The 19603-nt window shown below is 37.4% G+C and overlaps 1 protein-coding gene and 1 pseudogene across 13 annotated transcripts in view; one reads left to right on the top strand and one right to left on the bottom strand.

Moving 5' to 3' along the window:
• PTPRK (protein tyrosine phosphatase receptor type K) overlaps positions 1 to 19603 on the top strand; it is a 564747-nt gene that overhangs the window by 182267 nt on the left and 362877 nt on the right. The window lies entirely within an intron of this gene.
• On the bottom strand, positions 2208 to 2304 carry LOC129404552 (U6 spliceosomal RNA; annotated as a pseudogene).

Genomic DNA, 19603 nt, shown 5'->3' with positions numbered 1-19603 from the left:
AAAAAGTTAAGTCCACTTGATGTGACAGTATTGCCAGTTGTTGGGTTTTCTGCAGATATTTGATGGAGTTCAGACAGTAGGCAACAAATCATATGATTTAAATCTCTTGGAGAGCCCGGCAAGCTACTGAGAGTATCTCGCCCACACTGGCAGAGCCTGGCAAGCTACCTGTGGCATATTTGATATGTCAAAAACGCTAATGATAGGTCTCATTCCCCTGACCCTGAAAGAGCCTTTGATCATTGGGAAAGACGAGTAAGGAGAGGCTGCTAAAATCTCAGGTCTGAGGAATAGAGATGTTACTGGTGCCCACTCAAGTAAATCGACAACCAGATGACAGCCTCACCCGACTGTCCACTGTAGCTCTTGTTTCCCATCGCCATTATCTCAGCCCCGCCCCACCCCCCAATTTTTCTTCTGTTGTTTCGTATTTTGGTTTTGGACCACAGCTGGCTTTCTCAGAGCACCCCATGTGGTCGGAGGAGCCTGGGGCTTTTGAGTGCGAAGCATGCAGTCTAGCCCTTTGAACTATTTCCCTGGTCTTCAGAAATGATGTTTCAAACTGACTAAACATAATGTAGATATGCACAGATACATTCATCAGGACTTGCTCTCAGACTTGCCACTAACATGCAGGAATACGGCTCACCACAAACACCGTGACTAGGAAAAGATGAAGTCATTGATTCCAGCAGGGTTATGTTTAGCAAATTCTGACTTTGATGTCTATGGTGCCCGGAAAAGGAAACTTTTTCCCCGTTGATTCAGAAAACTGAAGGGAAAATAAGAGTGCTAATGACTCTTTATTCTCTGGGTCATCCTGGTAGGAAAACCAGCATGTAATAGTTGGAATATGTGTCGTTAGTGAAACACTTCCTTAGAAATACACATTTTATCTCTGTTTATAAGTGAAATGAGCAAAGGAGATAACTTGTATGCTTTTAAAATATGCCTCAGGTTTGATAGTTAAGCTTGTTTTTGTTTTAAAGAGGTCATTGAACAATGTAGACTCTTGAAATAGTTTACTTAGTACTATCTTATCTTTCCTTTTCAAATGCTGCCAATAGATTATGAAGCCGTGAGAGATGTGACAACAAACTAAACCTGTTTCTATGTAATTGAGAAACAAAATATGTTTCTAATGATGTGTTTTTATAGTTACTCCGTCTTTACACATAGCATGTGACTGAAACAGCGTAAGTTGTAGAACTTCTGTAAGTCTGGAAAGTTTATGTATGACTTGCTTTACATAATAGGATATGAAGTGAAATATGAGTATTTAAATGTCATTTGCTTCTAAGAAACTTAAAATTGGGAACATTTAAGAAAATTTAAGCCTGAACAAATCCATCATGACTCAGAATCACAATATGTTCGACTTTTATTATATAACAGTATAAAATAGGTTTTCTCATTTGAGAACTGTATGTAAAAATTGAGGTGATAAATTTTAAAGATGATCTGTTTATCAGGTAAATCACTGACTGAAGGTTACAGTAGAGCAGAAATTCAGGACTCTCTGAATACTATGATTTCTTCATTTATACAGTGGGAGAGGGACTAAATAACATTTACCTTCTAATTCTGATATTCTGCAACTTTGAAAACCATGAGATATCATTTGAAGGATATTATCTATAGAAAGCAGCATCCAAAAGATATTGTTACAAACTTAAAATCTGATATTGGAAAAAACACAAGATATTCTCTGAGTTTTGGAGACTGTTGAGTTGTTTTGTGTCTATTTTCACTTTGTCAGAATTTTACATTACAAGATTTGATCAGTTACTAAGCATAAGTGTGAGAAATAGAAATGAGTGATCAGAAATTGAATCACAGATAATGGAGAATTAATATTTATTCATGTTTTTAGTGAGATTAATTTATAAGCCAAAATAACAAAGCATGGGGTGGCTTCCAAACCCATGTTGTGAAGGTTACTAACTATTGGTCAAAAAATCTGACCTAGGGCCACTGATGGACTGCAGGTGTGAAGTGTAGAAACCCATTGATGTCAGTAGTGCAAAGAGATCTTTCTGTACCTCCACTTAGCTCTACAGAGACTGAACACATAATCTCACAAGCACTGGATAGATTGATAAGATCTAAATAAGGAGAGACTTTTTAATGATATAGTCTCCTGTGTACATGGAAAAACAGTAACTCACTACATTGTTTTACCTATACATATTTTTTCTATTACTGTAGATTGTATGGAACGCTTCATGAATTTGCATGTCATCCTTGTGCAGGGGCCATGCTAATCTCTGTATCATTCCAATTTTAGTATATGTGCGATAGCACAGTGGGTGAGGTGTTTTACTTGCATGCGGCTGACCTGGGTTCGATTCCTCCTTCTCGGAGAGCCCAGCAAGCTACTGAGTATATCCCACCTGCACGAAAAAGCTTAGTAAGTTACCTGTGGCGTATTTAATATGCCAAAAACAGTAACAACAAGTCTCACAATGGAGACGTTACTGGTGCCCACCGAAGCAAATCCATGAGCATTGGGATGACAGTGACACAGTGATACTATAGATTGTAGGAAGAAGATGGGAAAGGACAGGTAGGGCAGTTCTGCTTTCTTGGAAGAGACAAAGGATCTAAGGCTTCCTTGGACAGAGGGAAACATCCATAACAAGAGATTATGGATGTTGGTCTTCCTTGGTCCATGTCAGTTTCATTTTCAACAGCAACTTCCATTTGGACTTCAGAGCCCTTTCCTTATATCAACATTTTTGCAAGTCATATTTTGGCTTTCTTTTTTAAAAAAATGGTTTAGGTAACATGGTTACAGTAGTGTTAACTTTTATGGTACAGGTATACAAAGTTGCAGCACCTCTACTATGACCATAGTGCCCAGTATCCTCAACCCTTCTCTCTGTGCCACCTCTAGTCTGCATCTTTCTTCCTCAGAATTTTATCGCACACTTTTTGATAATAAATTCTGTAATCCAGGATAAGGGCTTGTCTACATTCTTTTCTGTTCTCTTGTTTGTACCAGAAATGAGTGGGATCATTCAGTATTTATCTTCTCTCTGATTTCACTTGACTGGATGCCATCCTACTCTATCCATGTTGGAGGAACAATTTTTGTTTCCCTGTAATAGTTACGATAGCAGTTACTGTTATAAATAGGTTAAAATAGACCACTGCTCATTTCTTTTATTTTGGAATATCTTTTCTCCAATTTAGGACAATTAATTTATTTCCTACATTGAGGGGGTAATTTCAGTATTTTAAAAGTAATCTTAGTGCTGTCATCTACTTTATAAATTTTTACATTCTATCTATCAGAGGTAAAAAAAATAAGATTTTGGGGGAAATTTGTTGTTTTAAAGTTATAAGCTATTTTATGTTATTCAGATATCATAAATTGTCAGCATTACATATCTGAATCTATAAAAACATGTTCATATAGTGATGTTATGTGAAAATAAGCCCAAGGTAATTTTTGTGCTAAGGGCTATAGAGTAATGTTAACATCCAACCCTGCTTCATTTCCTCAGCTGTTAATTTCACACATGTTTATCTAAAAGCCTATTAAAATCATATTAAAGTTTAATCGATATGCAAATCAACATGAGAGAAGTCACATGGGATTTTCTGGATTATAACCGTTTTGGAGAAACAGTCTAGGAGTTCTGCCAAGGGAAGTATATGATGTAGAAGAATGGAGTTGGCGATGACCTACTGACTTCATACTCACCTTTCATATTAGAGTAATAGTCTGAATATATTTCTCAAGTGTTAATTACTAATTCACCTTTACATTACATAATATCAGCTGTCATCACATCTCAATGTTCTCTGACTACTTCTTTAACTCTGAGTGATGAAATTTCACAAGAAGTTAGTGTTGAATATGTCAAAGTTTCGGAATCCTGACTATGTCAGTTACTGGCCCATGACTTTTAGATCGTTACTGTATTCTTGAAGTACATATTAAATGAGAAGCAAGTTTTTGAATAGTATGTATTGTGTATTGTTTAATACCTGATTTATACATATAGGGAAATTAATAATTTTGATTTTTTTCTGATTGTAAAGTGAAGAAGGGCTGGAGCGATAGCACAGCGGTAGGGCGTTTGCCTTTCAGGCAGCCGACCCATGTTCGATTCCTCTGTCCCTCTCGGAGAGCCTGGCAAGCTACCGAGAGTATTGAGCCCATACGCCAGAGCCTGGCAAGCTGCCGGTGGTGTATTGGATATGCCAAAAACAGTAACACTAAGTCTCACAATGAGAGATGTTACTGCTGCCCGCTTGAGCAAATCAATGAGCAACGGGATAACAGTGACAGTGACAGTGACAAAGTGAAGAAGTCAGGGAATCAATGCATATTTATTTTTTTTTTAATTTTTTTTAAATTTTATTGAATCGCCATGAGATAGTTACAGACATTCATGTTTGGATTACAGTCACACAATGATCAAACCCTTCCCTCCACCAGTGCACATTCCCCACCAATATTCCCGGTATACCCCCTCTCTCTCCCCTCCCCCTGCATCCATGGCAGACAATATTCTCCATACTCTGTCTCTACGTTTGGGATTTATGACACTGAGCAGTCAACACAGACACTGAGAGATCATCATGTTTGGTCCATTATCTACTTTCAGCACACATCTCCCATCCCGATGGATTCTTCTAGCCATCATTTTCTTAGTGATCCCTTCTCTATTCCATCTGCCTTCTCCCCTCAGCTCATGAAGCAGTCTACCAGCTATGGGGCAGTCCTCCTGGCCCTTGTATCTACTGTCCTTGAGTGTCAGCCTCATCAATGAATGTTTCTTAAGATTAATGTTAAACAGATGGAATTTCATGACTTTTTTCCTGCAGCTTTATCTTTCTCAAAAGGTCTGGCTTGTCTAAAATATGTTTTTCTTTCTAGTACAAACTTTCTAGAATCTAACTTTGAGCAATAACAACTGTGAAATTCTTATATTTGAGGAGAAATAGGACATTTTTCTTATTTTGGATAAATATTTGTTAATGAGGAAGGTCTTTCTTCTAACTTGTATCACCCATGAACCAGTGTATTTATTGTACTGCAGCATTAGAGAAGGCCGGTGAAAGAGACCAATCTTCCTTTGATTCGACACTAAAGGAAGTTCTAACCTGACAATCTACTGAAATTCCACTGTGTAGCTTGTGCCTAATTCTTCACTTCTTTTGAGTGAGGCAGACACTGACATACTGCTCGTTACACAGCAGACACACAGAAAAATATATTTTACTTTTGGATTGCTACTAAATATTATAAAAGTTATTTGCCATTATTTGGACCGCATCTGGTAGTGCTCAGGGCATATTCCTTACTTGGTGCTTAGGATAACTGCTGGCAGGGCTCAGGGAACCATACGGGGTACTGGGGATTAAACCTAGGTTAGCCAGGGGCAAGGAAATGACCCCAATCACTGTAATGTTTATTTTCCAGCCCCATGAAATATATTCTTTAGGAGAAAATTTGAATCACAATATGGAGAATACCATTGGGATTTACTGAAAAATAGAGAAAAGTTGTTTTTTAAATTGAAGATAATGAAAATATCAGTGAATTTATAATGCATATGTACTACTGCAAATTTAAAACAAGAAATTTTTACAGGCAATTAAAATGCACATCTCTTAAATGTTTATTCTTAGCTATAAAATACAGTGCAATAAAGTCATCTACGAGGCACAGAAGGCAAGCGAATAAAATAATGTCATTTGGCTATCAAACTTGAAGATGGAAATCATTTATAAAATTAACTATTTCTTACTGGTAAAACTGAAACTCAGCAGGGTATTAATATTTTAGTGTTACATTAATCAACTTTCCTAAAACTTCTTTTGATTTACTGATCAGTTGGTAGGTGACCAGGGAAGAAGCAGTTACAGACTAGTAGGATGTTAGATTATTGATTCTGAAAGTGTGACTCATGGACCCCATGAGTAAGACTTTCTTGGGTGCATACCCGAAGAGAATGTATATCTTAATGAAAGCAAGGGAAAGTTGGCATTGTCTCCATTGCTCATCCTCTTGAACTCGTGTGTTGGAAACTATGCATAAATAACAAATAGCTAAGAACCTTTATGAAGTGTGTATCAGTCTCCTCACTTTTGTCCTTCTACCTTCAGATCCGAAGAGTCTATTATAATTTCAGGAATCACTCTTCCCATCTGAAGTACATTGCTGCTTTCCAGCTGCTGCCTGCACTTATTTAAAAATTGAAACAAGCATCTCATTTTCTATTATCTTTCTGCCTATCCATGTGCTGAAATAATGCTCTGGATATTTTTGTCGTTCAGCTGAACAAGAGTTCTATTTGCATGATTTATCAAGATAATTATTTGCTTTGAAACAGCAGATTTAGAAAGACATCTCACTTCCAGGCAATCTGGTACCAAATTCAGAACTGTATCATTGAATTATCCTACTCTTCAGTGAAGAATTTTGGTAAAAATTGAAATCTTTCTTCTTAAAATTCCAGTCCTTGGAAATAGGAACCTGAGGCCTTTGGAAAATAGCCCCTGGTCTGTTAGAGTTGCTATGGTTTTGTTCTCATGCCTTTTCTTATTCTTCTACTGCAATTTAAATGTGGGGATGTGTAGCTATCTAGAGAGATGATCCTATGTACCCGGAGGAAGATTTTCATCCACTGCTACATGGCTGGGTTTTACCGAACAGGTGGGAAGTATTATACACTTCCAAGTCCCACAGAAGCCATGAGTGTAGCGTAGGGACCGTAAGAATCAACTTACACACAAAGATGTGAATGAACACCTCTAACCCTCTCTACTTCTGGTGTCTGAATGCCATTATGGGCTCTGGCCCAAATAGATCCCTTCTTTTCAAGCTAAGGGTAATTTAGGAAATAGTAATTATTATGGATAAAATAGACTATGATCTTTTTGTTTGTGTGTTTGTTTTTTGTTTTTTTGCTTTTTGGGTCACACCCAGCAGTGCACAGGTGCTACTCCTGGCTCATGCACTCAGGAATTACTCCTGGCGGTGCTCGGGGGGCCATATGGGATGCTGGGAATAGAACCCGGGTCGGCTGCGTGCAAGGCAAATACCCACTGTGCTATTGCTCCAGCCTGACTGTGATCTTCTGATTGGTCATTTATTTCTTACCACTCAACTTCTGAATTAATAACTGTTCTCTTTTGATGTGTTTGAGTAGTAAAGGATATAAAAATTCAGCAAATTGAATTTTGAGACAGGGTGTCAATATGAAACAAAATTAAAATTGGTATAGATTTGTTGAGTGGAATTACTCTGTAATTACTTATGCTATTCACAGATATTTCATGAAATCACTGCTAGTTACTGTTAATACATTTACTCTAGCTATTCATAAATGTGATGAGGTTTTAAAATTTACTATTAAAGAATGTACTAGATAATTTCAGTCAGATGGAACACAGATAATAGTATGTCATTGCTAGTGAAATATGATCAATAACAAGAATTGAAGTGCTTAAAATCGAAATATTGTATTTTCCTAATATTTGGAAAATGCAGTTGCTCTTGAATATTTATGATCATTATAAATATAAATATAATTATTCATAAGTATGAATATTTATAATTATTTGGGTGGTGTTGATCACCACGTCTGGCTACAGAGAACTAGCTATTCTATAAATATAAATTGACTGTGACTGGAAACAGTGTGTACTGTGATACTGGCCAGAAATACTGAATTATTATCTCAGCTGTGGGAGTTGGTTCTTGGGAGGGGGGCTTCGCTATGTAGGTCCAGAATGATTTCTTCATACTTCTTTCTGACACCTGGGTATTGGGTATCTTTTTGACACCTTGGGAGAACTAGGTGGGTGGAGGGTGTGGGTGTGGTGTTGGAGGGCTGTGCATAATCCACAGAACCTCAATGAAAAGTTTTCAGACAGAGGAATGAGTAGGAAAAACTTCATTTGGTAGCACTCTCAGCCTGAAATTTTAGCAGAAGAATGTTTGTTTACATGTAGGAAAGTTAAGAAATTTATAAAAAAAATTAAAAATCTTACTTGAGTCATTTTTTTCTCAGTTTTTTTTGAGACCCTAATCCTGGCAGCCTGGTTATTCATGAAAGTGGTAATGGTGATAATGACAGCAGTAATAGTGGTGTTTGTGGCAGTGGTCTTGAGCCTGTGGTTATGGTGTTCATGCTTCCTGTGATGTCGGCCCTCTGGAAATGTTTGCACTGTTTTTTGTTTCTGTATGAAATTAAAAGGCCAACTTAATATTAAAATTTTAAGTATATCATTCTAGTTGTTGACACTTTAATATTTTGAGTGTTATGTTTAAAAATACAGTTTGTGATCTTTGGTAAAAAGGTTTCTTTTTTTAATTGAATCACTGTGTGATAGAATATTACAAAGCTGTTCATGATCGGGTTGCAGTCATGCAATATTCCAACACCCATCCCTCCACCAGTGTAATTTCCCAGCAACAATGTCACCAGTTTCCCTCCCACCCTCCGAAATGACCCCCACCCAAGCCTGCCCTCTATGGTAGGCACCCCTCTCTCTCTCTCACTCTTTTATCTCCACACTTCTCTTTTCCTTTCTCTCATTTTAGGCATTGTAGTTTATAATATATATGCTGGAAGGTTATCACATATATCCCTTTACCTACTTCCAACACTCAGTTCTTGTCCCGAGAGATTACTTCCAACTATTTGTTGTCTTACTGGACTCTCCTCTGAATTAACTACCTTCCACCCCTACATGCTTGTGGTAATTTCCAACTATTGCCCAGTTGTCCCTCTTTTTCCTGACCTTGGATAATAGTCTCATACTGTTCTTTTAATATCCCAGAAATGAATGTAGTCATTCTGTATCTGTCCCTTTCCTTCTGACTCATTTCACTTGGCATGATATTCTCCATGTGCATCCATTTTATAGGCAAATTTCATGACTTCATTTTTCCTAATAGTTGTGTAGTATTCCATTGTGTAGATACACTATGGTTTCTTTGTCCATTATGTTCTTGGGCACTCAGATTGGGTGAAAGAGTCTTGTAAGCAGCTGGCTCACAACTTTGGACATAGTGTGATTTATTGGACTTGATGGTTAGTGAGGTATGTAGGAAAACGCATCTTTACAACATTAATATTCAACTAGACACATTCATATTTAACTAGACATTGTTAATATTCAACTAGACAGGCTATGAAGGAAAATTAAATAAAATTTATAACACTCATTATATGAATGGGTATTTAGTTTGGTTGAAAGGGGGAGTTATTTTCTTATTTTTAAAAAATGATTATGTTAAAATGTAAGCAGTGAGAGCCTGAGTTGTAGTACCGTGATTCAGGCACTTGCCTTGAAACTGCTGACCTGAGTTTGATCCCTGGCATCCCATATGATCCTTCGCCCTGAAAGGAGTAATTACTCAGTACAGGAGTATCCCCATGTGGACAGAAGTAAGCTCTGAGTGATAGTTTTGAGTATTTTTCTTTGGTCTTTTTTTCTCATTTTAAGCATTTTTCAAGTATTGCATTTGTAAAATTTATGTAGAAAATGTGATGAAATAATGCAGATCTTTTAAAATATTAAATATTTTGGCGTTATGTGTAAAGTTAACAAGCATGCATGATGACTCCTTTTGTAGTGGAGATGTAATTCCACCTAAGAAATGGAAGTACTTTTCTAGATTTAATCCATGAGCACAGTAATTAAGTGGGCATTTTTAGCAGATTTTACATCCCACCCCAAGATAAGATTCTTTTGCCCTCCTGCAGCAGACATTGAGATGGCTCCTACTCCTGTCAGTGGCTGTTTATTCAAGGAATGGAAACCAGCCCTTTATTATGGAAATTACTGGTTGTAGAAGAATAAAATTAAGACAACACAGAATCAAACAATGCCTGAAACCTACCAAACCATGTACAAATAAATTTGGCGGTGTGGATTAGAGCATAACTTTATTAACTGTAGACAATCAAAAAATGGCTTCAGTCTCCAAACTTTGTACAATGCCCTTGATGTTCTTTTCCCTGGATTTATTTGGTGTTAACATGGTTATTAATTAGAAGGTGGCTTATGTGTTTGTGTTAGTGATGAGAGTTCATATTTATAGGGAACACCCATCAAAGTCTTTCTAGAGCTGGAGAGGTGGCTTAGTGTCAAGTTTGTAGGTCCCTAGTACTCACACAACTCTTTTCGATGAGCTTGGTCTGCAAACTGAGGATAACTGCGCATGCTTTACTGCTTGATTTTGAGAGATCACACATCACAGCATTAATAGCAGATGAGCATCATGGTCATGGACCAGTTACACCACTTTTTTCTGTGTCCTTTGGGGGGCAGAAGCATGCAGTTGTGTTATGTTCTTGTGGCTCTGTGATCACTGCCACTGTATCACTGTCATCCCATTGTTTGTCGATTTACTCAAGTGGGCACCAGTAACATCTCTATTACACTCAGCCCTGAGATTTTAGCAGCCTCTCCTTACTCATCTTTCCCAAGGATTGGAGACTCTTTCAGGGCCAGGGGAATGAGACCTCTCGTTACTGTTTCTGGCATATCGAATACGCCAGGGGTAGCTTGCCAGGCTCTGTCGTGTGGGCGGATTACACTCTGTAATAAACCTGTATACTTTACAATGGGTTGAGAAAGCTGAAAATGCAACAGTGAATAAATGAGGACCTTGGGAGCATATTGTGGACAAAATCTAACTGAAGTTACTGCTGACCATGCAGAGAAAACTGTCATGTACAGAGACGTGGAGATAGGAGAAAGCTCGGCAAGTTGAAAGAAATGAAAATTCAGTATGACCAGAGCATAGAAAGCAGGAGGGTCAGAAGTGAAACTGCAAGGTTAGAGACAGGCTCATAAAAATGCAATAATCAGTTTTAAACTGTGATTGTATACCAGGACCCTGGGAGAGACCCTGTTAAAACAGGAATCACAAAGATCCCTCTGACTGCAGTATGGAGAATAAACTGCAGTGCAGTTTAGACATTTCACACCTTGCCAGGGGTGTTTTATATTCAAAACTGCCTTAGTGCTTGTGTTTGTTTTGGCATGGATACTTGATGTGGTATTTATGATAGTTGGTTTTTATTTGGAAAAAGTGATTGTAACCCGAATTGCTAATTAGCAAAATGTGAAATGGATTGAACTTGAGCTACTCCATGCAAAAACTGAAAAAATTGAGCAGGTAGCAGACATCAGACTCCATCTCGCCAAACTAGTCATGACTTCATCTCCCACAAATCCACATCTTATCCCTTGCAGACTCCACTGCATTTCAGGAAGGTCACTGATTAAAGTTGTAGTGTTGTCTATTTTGTTTTGTGTAAATTTTGTTGTAAAGTTTTGTTTCCATAACAATTTCATTGAGAATATTTTGAGAATCCCCACTCAAGGTTTTGGAAGCTCATGTTGGCAAATTCTAATGTAGAGAAGAGAAATTTTAGACTCTAGGATACACTTTTAATTCAAAGTAGGTGAGAAAGTGAACTCTCAGTAATCTTCATTTACTCACTTGACTTGTGAAAATTATGTGAGAAGTTGATGATCTATCCTCAGAGATATTTTTATTTTTGAAGATTATGTTCCCATGTCTTTTACAGTTATCTATCAAATGTTCCTCAGATCTTTAAGGAATTATAGTGATGATTTCCCTCTCTTCCTGTCTGAACATGTTGTGTTTAAATTCGCACTTCATTTTCTACCACTGATCTCCTTGCTTATATAAAATAGGACTACAGCTGCTTTTAGATTTGCTTATGTTTTTGTTTTATGTTTATATCTAGTCGCACTTATTTTAACACAATGGTCCTACTTTTTATTTTCCTTCAAATTCAGAGATTCCACAACCTTGGTCAATTTCCTCACTCTTCCAGCCCTTGGAATTCAGGAAGTGGAATGTGGAAGAAGTTCTGGCTCTAAAACTGAATGAGTCATTTTTCTTTCAGGTTCTGGCAAATTTCAGGATTTCGATTTATGTTAATTATTCAACAACTAGCAGAGTATCATGTTAACTTGTATGTGGTTTGAAATAAAGAAATAGACAGGGCCATCACTGGAAAAAAATAGGACAGCGGGGGTAAAGCACTTGCCGGTCAGGGTTCAATTCTGGTATGACTTTTCAATTCATATGACCTCTGAGCCTGCCAGGAGAGATCTCTGAGAGTGTAAACCCTAAACACAACTGACTGTGTCCCAAAGAACCAAAACCAAATCCAAACAAAACAGTTCTTTGGTGTTAGTGGGTTACCATCAAAAGAATAGCACATTAAAACAGAGATGAAAGTCTAGCTTTGTGATTCTACGGAAGTTACCATTTATTGACTGTTAAGGGAATAAAAGCTGATTTAGTAAATTATAAAAAGTCTTCAGAGTGCAAATGAAGTGTATTCTGATCCCACTGGCTAAAAAATTTTTTCTTCAAGAAATTTAGGCCTCCCATTTATTACTTTCAACTATGTAAAAAAAAGTTCAGCCTCTCAGTGATTGTGTTGTTTTGTGTTATGGATCATACCTGTCAGTATGTGGCTACCCCTAGCTCTCTGTGTGGACATCTCTCTTGGGGACTGTGCGGTGCTGGGTATCGGACCTGGGCATTTTGCATGCACATCCTGTGCTTAGCCTGTTGACTTATCTCTCTAGCCCTAGACATCTTAACTTTACTATGTTGGACGTTTTAACTCTGGCATTTCGTGGAAGTGTAGATGTCATCTAATGTGTCCATTTGGCCTTCTGTTTACTTCTTGCTGCTTAGGGAATTTTGCATTTTCCTTTCTGCCATCCTCACCTGGTTGGAAGTGTTCGGTAGCTCCATCAACATGGACTTAGTACATGGATTTTTCTCAGTAGTGCTTTTAATGCAAACACTACTCCGTTTTCTGAAACTGGTGTGTAGTTTGTGTACCTGTTCTGATTATCCAGGCTCATTCCTGCTTTTTGTCCATTGCCTGGATGTATTAAAATGTCCCCTTTCTCTTTGTGTTTTTGTTTTGTTTGGCTTCATTCTCTGTTCACAGTGACCCTATCTAGAAGCCTATTCTATAATCATAACTGAGTTTCCAGTTTTGAAAATCAAGCTCAAATCTCCGCATTGGGATATATTTTAGGTGCATAACATATTCTTATGACTAAAGTGAAGTAGGATACCTGTTTTTGAAAAATAGCAATTATTTTCATCAGAATTCCTCATATATTGAGGAACTCTGCAAATAATGTCTGTGCACGATTGATTAAATAATGTGAACATAATTGTGTTATCTTTTTGTCTTAGAATCAGTTCTGAAGATAGGCTCATTTGTTAGCTAAAGGAGTAAATTGTTCTCAGCGGGCCTCTCTCCTAACATTTGATTTATTCATTTATTTATATTTAATACAATAAGAAGAGGATAAGAAGGCAGTGATCATAAAAACATAGAGCTAGACTGAATTTCTGTATTTTCCTGTTGATAAAATCTTTCATTCACTTGCAATTATGTATTCAATTATAAACCACTATTGGAAGTATTTAACTTTTGAAAAATAATCCACTAGAGAATATTTACTGACAAATTTAATTCTGTGGTTTACTGTCTGCTCACATTGTTTAAGTGATTGAGTTCGAGTTCTGAGGCATAGTAACATTAACCTTTCTTTCAGGCTTACTATAGTATTTCCCTTTGACTCCTGTTGGCTATGTATTTTTGCTATTTTTCTTGGATCCAACACTTAAGAAATTTGGTACTTAAAGGAACATTTTCTCTCATGCTTTATTCATATTTTTCATTTACTTACCCCTGCCCCACTTTATCAATAATTGCATTTTTTTTTTCCTTTTGGGTCACACCCAGCGATGCACAGGGGTACTCCTGGCTCTGCACTCAGGAACTATATGGGATGCTGGGATTCAAACCCAGGTCAGCTGCGTGCAAGGCAGATGCCCTATCCGCTGTGTTATCACTCCAGCCCCAATAATTACATTCTTGTGTAGAATAAGGGAAGGAGGCTATGGTATGGAAACCTCTTTTTGCAAGAGCCCATAGCAATTATTCTAATTCTTTGATAGGTAAATTTTCATTTGCTTACTTATTTAATAAGGGCACAGTCATTCCTGAGCCTTGTTGCCCACCTGTTTTTATTCATTGGTAGTCAAATTAGTGATTATTTTTAGCAGTACTCAATAGGAACATTGATTTACTCCATCTCTAGTTTAGAAGTTAAGTGAATTTTTAGAGCTTTCAAGTTTTTATACGTGATTTGTTAAAACTACAATGTACAGCTGACTGAAAAGCAGTTCTCTTTAGTTTGACTATTAGATTTATGTTTAGGGTAAAATTTTGTGTATAACTAACTGTATATATTGTCAACAAAATAAATTCAAGTGTTCATTTGATTTATAATATTTGGGGTATATGTTTCATGCTATTTTTATAAGTTGTTATGACTAATTTATTCCATCTACAACACATATTTACAGTTGTATTTTAATAATTTGAATTTTATGTTACTAATAGTATTTTTAATATTGTAACAACCGTGATTCCTTTTTATTTGTTTAGAGATGGGTGATACTGAATTCAAACTATCCAAAGCCATCATTATTGAATTAAAATAGTCTTTTGTCTATTTTATAGTTTGTGCATTGTTTAACCAGTGGCATTGCATAGTTACATTTGATTTGATTTGGGTTTTTTTTCCTTTCCTTTTCTTTTTTTTTGGGGGGGGTGCTGTTAAAGAGTACACCCATCTCTGCTCTGGGCTTGCTCTTGACTTTGTACTCTGGGTTTGCTCCTTGTGTGTTCAGGGAACCATATAGAGTGCCAGGGATTGAACCTTGTTTGGCTGTATATAAGGTAAGTTCTTTGCTCACTGTATTATCACATAAGCCCCTGGTATTCTAAATTGGGCAACTTATTTGCAATTTAGGAAAATAAATGCATACGTGCAAACAGATTTTCATGATAATGCTGAATTATGTTTGAATATTATTATCGACTACAGCTTTTTATAAAGCCTTTGTTTTTGTTTCAGGTTCTCAAAAAATGATGAATTATATTGAAAGCTACCTGCTTTTTTAGATAGATAGATAGATAGATAGATAGATAGATAGATAGATAGATAGATAGATATAGTGTATGTATATGTATATACATAGTATTTTGCTTATCTGCTAACATAATTCCTGAGACTACTGTCTTACAAGGCAAAATTTCAGGAACTTAGAATAAACTTTGTTGTAATTGCAAACAACTTCCTCATTTTTGTTTGGGGAATATGCTTTGGTGTCGGATCACATTTTTAAATATATAAAAAGTAGGAAATTTTGAAATCTTATAGAAAGTTATTTTCAGATAATGGAGTTTGACAACTGAACTTGAATGTTGGAATATTAATATGTGCCTGTTTCCCCTGCATCTAATTTAATGAATTACAATCAAGTGACCTCCTGGCAAAGTTCTTGCTTTTACAGCCTGTAGCTGTGTTTGAGCACTGGGGCTTCCTAACACATGGTGTGCAATCCCGGAGACCCTTTGCTATCCCCTGTAGTCTCTGGGGAATAACGTTACTGTTGTTTGAACCTATAAGAAGTTTCTTAAGACCACCTCTGGGTGAGTGGCTGAGACGTCCCCCTTCCCCTCCCCCCCACACCTTGAGTATCACTACCAATGTGCAAATTGTGCAAAGGCTTGTGAAGTGTTTCAGCCAAAGTGACCACTACCGCTGAAAAATGTGTGTGAGCATCACCAGAGTTAAGCTTGCGCTCCTGGATCCTAGCAACATTGCCGTCCCAGAAGGGGAAGAGAATTTTAAAAAGGAATGTAATTAAGCCTGACCACTAAATGAGTTGAATGTAGGAAAGATAGCTCAGTGGGCTAGGGTACAGGGTCCTCTGAGCACAGCTGGCAGGAGCATTCCAGCACTTTCTATTCATTACTGAACCTGGAGTAGCTTCTGAGCGCTGAGCCCCCAAACCAAGAACCAAAGCTAAAGCCAAACTTGAGATGAGACCGCTTAACCTTCTCATGCACCTGCTCCCCAGCTCCCTGGCCAGCCCCCCCTCCCCCCCAATCAACCCTAGACACATTTAGATTTTCCCAGGTTGAATATGAAACTTAAACATCTCCCATATATGATTGACTTAAGCTTCAGAAACACTTGTGCACCCAGAGGGCTGGAGCACACCTTTTGCATGTGAAGTCCCAGGCTTGATCCTGGCCCTGTTTTTATGTTTCAGCACCGCCAAAGTGACCCCAGAGCAGGGCACCTCCAGAAACCATCAGGCGTGCTTCCCCCAAGCCAGAAACAAACAAAAACATCTAAGCAAAGCAATTGGGAAAACATGTCTTGTCTTTACATACTCTATTGACCTTTCCTCACTATTGATTTGTTTTGTTTCTCTGGCCTTAGAGAGAACCTCAGAATGGTAGATGTTCAGTTATTAGAATTAGCAACATTGTTATGCTCTGAGTTTGCCCAAGAGAAGGTACTGATGAAGGCACTTTGGATAATTTCATTCCACTGCCTCAGGGCAAGGATCAGTCAGACAGGAGCCGTACAACAGCAGCACAATGCGTGCTGATTTCCTTTGCTTATGAGTGGCCCCATTGCTCCTAGGTATCTGAAATCTTTCACAGACAGTTATCAAAGGATTGCTTCTAGTAGTATAACCCAGTAGTTACCTGTTAGAGCCTCCTGTTTTAGTGTACTGGGGCTATTATCTGCTCAGATATTTGATCTTTGTCAACTAATATTTCTTTTCCTGTTGCAATGGGGATAGCAAGTTTGGGTTTAAGGACTTGTTACATTTTTACTATTTGTCAGTCTCAGGCTGACTGCTAGTGAAGTTTCCCATCACATTTCTCATGCCAGTCATAATGAGCGGATGCCTAGTCCCTCTTTGGTCAGTGAAGGACCTGTGTTTGTAACAGAGAAATAATCCGCTCAAGGTCACACATTACTTAATGTGCATTAACCTGGGCTAATTTGAGTCCTTTCTTTGTTGATGGCAGTAATTAATGTGCTTTGTAAATGTTTTATCTTTCCCCAAAATCTGTTTACAGAAATTAATAGAATCTTGCACTAATATTAGTTTGTCAGGAAGGTGACAAAGGAAAACAATGATTTCATTTCGTTTATGAATTCCAGAATTTATGAATTTGACTTTTCATCAAGAGATTAATAAGATGATTCTACACAGGAAATTAGTCGAGGTTTTCTATGCTATAGACTATGTCAGAAAATTGGCTAAAATCCTCACTATTTTAAAGGATTACACATTATCAGGCAAACATAAAGGGCTACTTCTCTCATTTTCATCTGTTTTCTCTTGCTTCCTTCAGTAAAGTATTTGCCATTTATATATTGAGTTTAGTATATTAAAAATTTAAACCTATGAAACATGGCAAAAAAAGATATTATCTCAGGTTGCTAAACATGATAGAATTTGTGAGATTGTGAGATTCAGAGCATGGTGGGGAAGCATCAATAATACTTTTGTATCTTTTTTTCCTCCTGTTTCGATTATCATTTACAGAAACAGTTTTGAAAAGCAGGTGTGTACTATGGTGACAGAAGGTAAATAATACATTTCCTGAAATATATTCTCTTAAAATGTAACTGAAAAATAGAGCAGGTATTATAAAGAAAGGTTCTACCACTTTTCTTTGCCTTTGTAGTTATAAGCAAGTGCGTGTATTTTGAGAATTAGATATATTTAATTCTAATGGCAATAATGCTTAAATTTCAATCCATTATCTCAGAACATTTGGTATAACGGGCAAAGTTGTGTTAAGCATCCTCTTGGTTACAAGATGTCTTTGTTAGAAGGGAAACAAATGCAGGTAATATAAACTCTTTTTGCACAGCTAATCTGGTGATTAGCACAGGTATTATTTCGCTTTCCTCCTTATATTCTGAAGAGGAATTCTGGACATTGAAAATGAATGTCCGGGATGTTGGAAGTGAAACAAATTTGAAAACAGTTGTGCTTCTCCTTAAGCTAAGCTTTACATCATAACTTAATTTTTTGTGCCTCAGCTCTTGGAATTTTCTCTGGTCTCAGTGATTCAATTAGCTGATACTTATTGATTCCTGACCACTTCTTTAATGACTTTGTTGGATACTGGGGTTTGAAGTGATATAGGGGATATAGAGTATTCTCATTCAGCAAGATCGTTGTGTACTTGATGAGATTGGGAAAACTCACAGATAATTTAAAAAAATGTACAATCGCATAAGAAGCAGCCACTGTTCTCTCCCTTCACAATGACTTTTGCCAATCTCAGACTTAATGGAATCAGAACAAGTAAATTTTCCCATTATTGGGAAGTCAATTTTTTGCTCATAGTCAAAGGCCCAGATCCCATTAGTGCACATAAGAAAGCATATATTCAGTATTAGAAAGTATTTTCAATAGCATGTTCATTAAAGACCTGTAAATTTATGTGTATATGTGTTTCTTTGCTTTTGTATGTATGTGATATGTTGCATAATGAATTAAAAGGAATTTACAAACCCCCACTTTATTTGAGCCCTATATCACATGATAGTTGCCTTGTGATATGAAAAAAAAAATGTTTTCTGTGGATGAATAAAGACTTCCCCCCCTCTTCTGTCTGTTAGAGTATGGCAAAATTTAAGGAGCAGATAACACCCTTCATAGAAATGTAGGGTGATTTGAGTCAAAAGGAGAAAGACAGACATAGAGGGACTGCATTCATTTGTGAGATATTAAAAAAAAATCCATATAGTATGAAGCTAATACCCAAAGACAATAGAAACAAGAGCAAGGAGAATTGGTCCACAGTTGGAAGCCTGCCTCAAGTGCTGTGGGAGAAGGCAGTTGGGATGAGAAGGGAACACTATGACAAAGATAGATGGAAATGATCACTATGGATAAGAACTGCATGCTGAAAGTAGGTAAAGGAATAAAATTGATAACCTCATTATCTATATTGCAAATCATAATGCCCAAATAGATGGAAGGAGGGGATGAAGGAGGAGAGAGAGAGAGAGAGAGAGAGAGAGAGAGAGAGAGAGAGAGAGAGAGAGAGAGAGAGAGAGAGGGAGGGAGAGAGAGAGAGAGATAGAGAGAGAGAGAGGGAGGGAGGGAGGGAGAGAGGGAGAGGGAGAGAGGGAGAGGGAGAAGGAGAGGGGAGAGAGGAGAGACAGGCCTGACATAGAGCATAGAGGCAGGCTGGTGGCAGGGGATTGGGAGGTGGATGGCGGGAGGGAAACTGGGGACATTGGTGGTGGGAAATGTATACTGATGATGGATGTTGGTACATTGTATGACTGGAAACCAGCTTTGTAACTGTGTATCTCCTGGTAATTTAATTATAAAATAAATAAGGGTGATTGCAAAGAGAGGAAAAAAGATTGTTAAAAGTCACAGTTACATTTTGCCTGTATCCTATATTGTGGAACTTATGTTTTACTCTATTTTAACAGACACAGCTCTCCAGTTCTTAGTAAATTTTGGGCAAGATATCTTGAGGTCCTTTAGCTGGGATTTGAGAATTGAGTATGATTTGTCTGGCTAAATGATGATAGGGGTTTTCTAAGGAGAGATTCAGAGGATGTGGAGAGGATGGCATGCCAGTTATACTTGCTTTAGTACTAAGATCAGGGTACAGTTGTTGGCTTCCTTAAAACAGCCAAA

This window comes from Sorex araneus, chromosome 4, assembly GCF_027595985.1.
Source record: "Sorex araneus isolate mSorAra2 chromosome 4, mSorAra2.pri, whole genome shotgun sequence".
In the NCBI taxonomy this organism is placed as follows: Eukaryota; Metazoa; Chordata; class Mammalia; order Eulipotyphla; family Soricidae; genus Sorex; species Sorex araneus.
The sequence above is the reverse complement of the archived record's forward strand: the minus strand, read 5'-3'. Positions and strand labels throughout refer to the sequence as shown.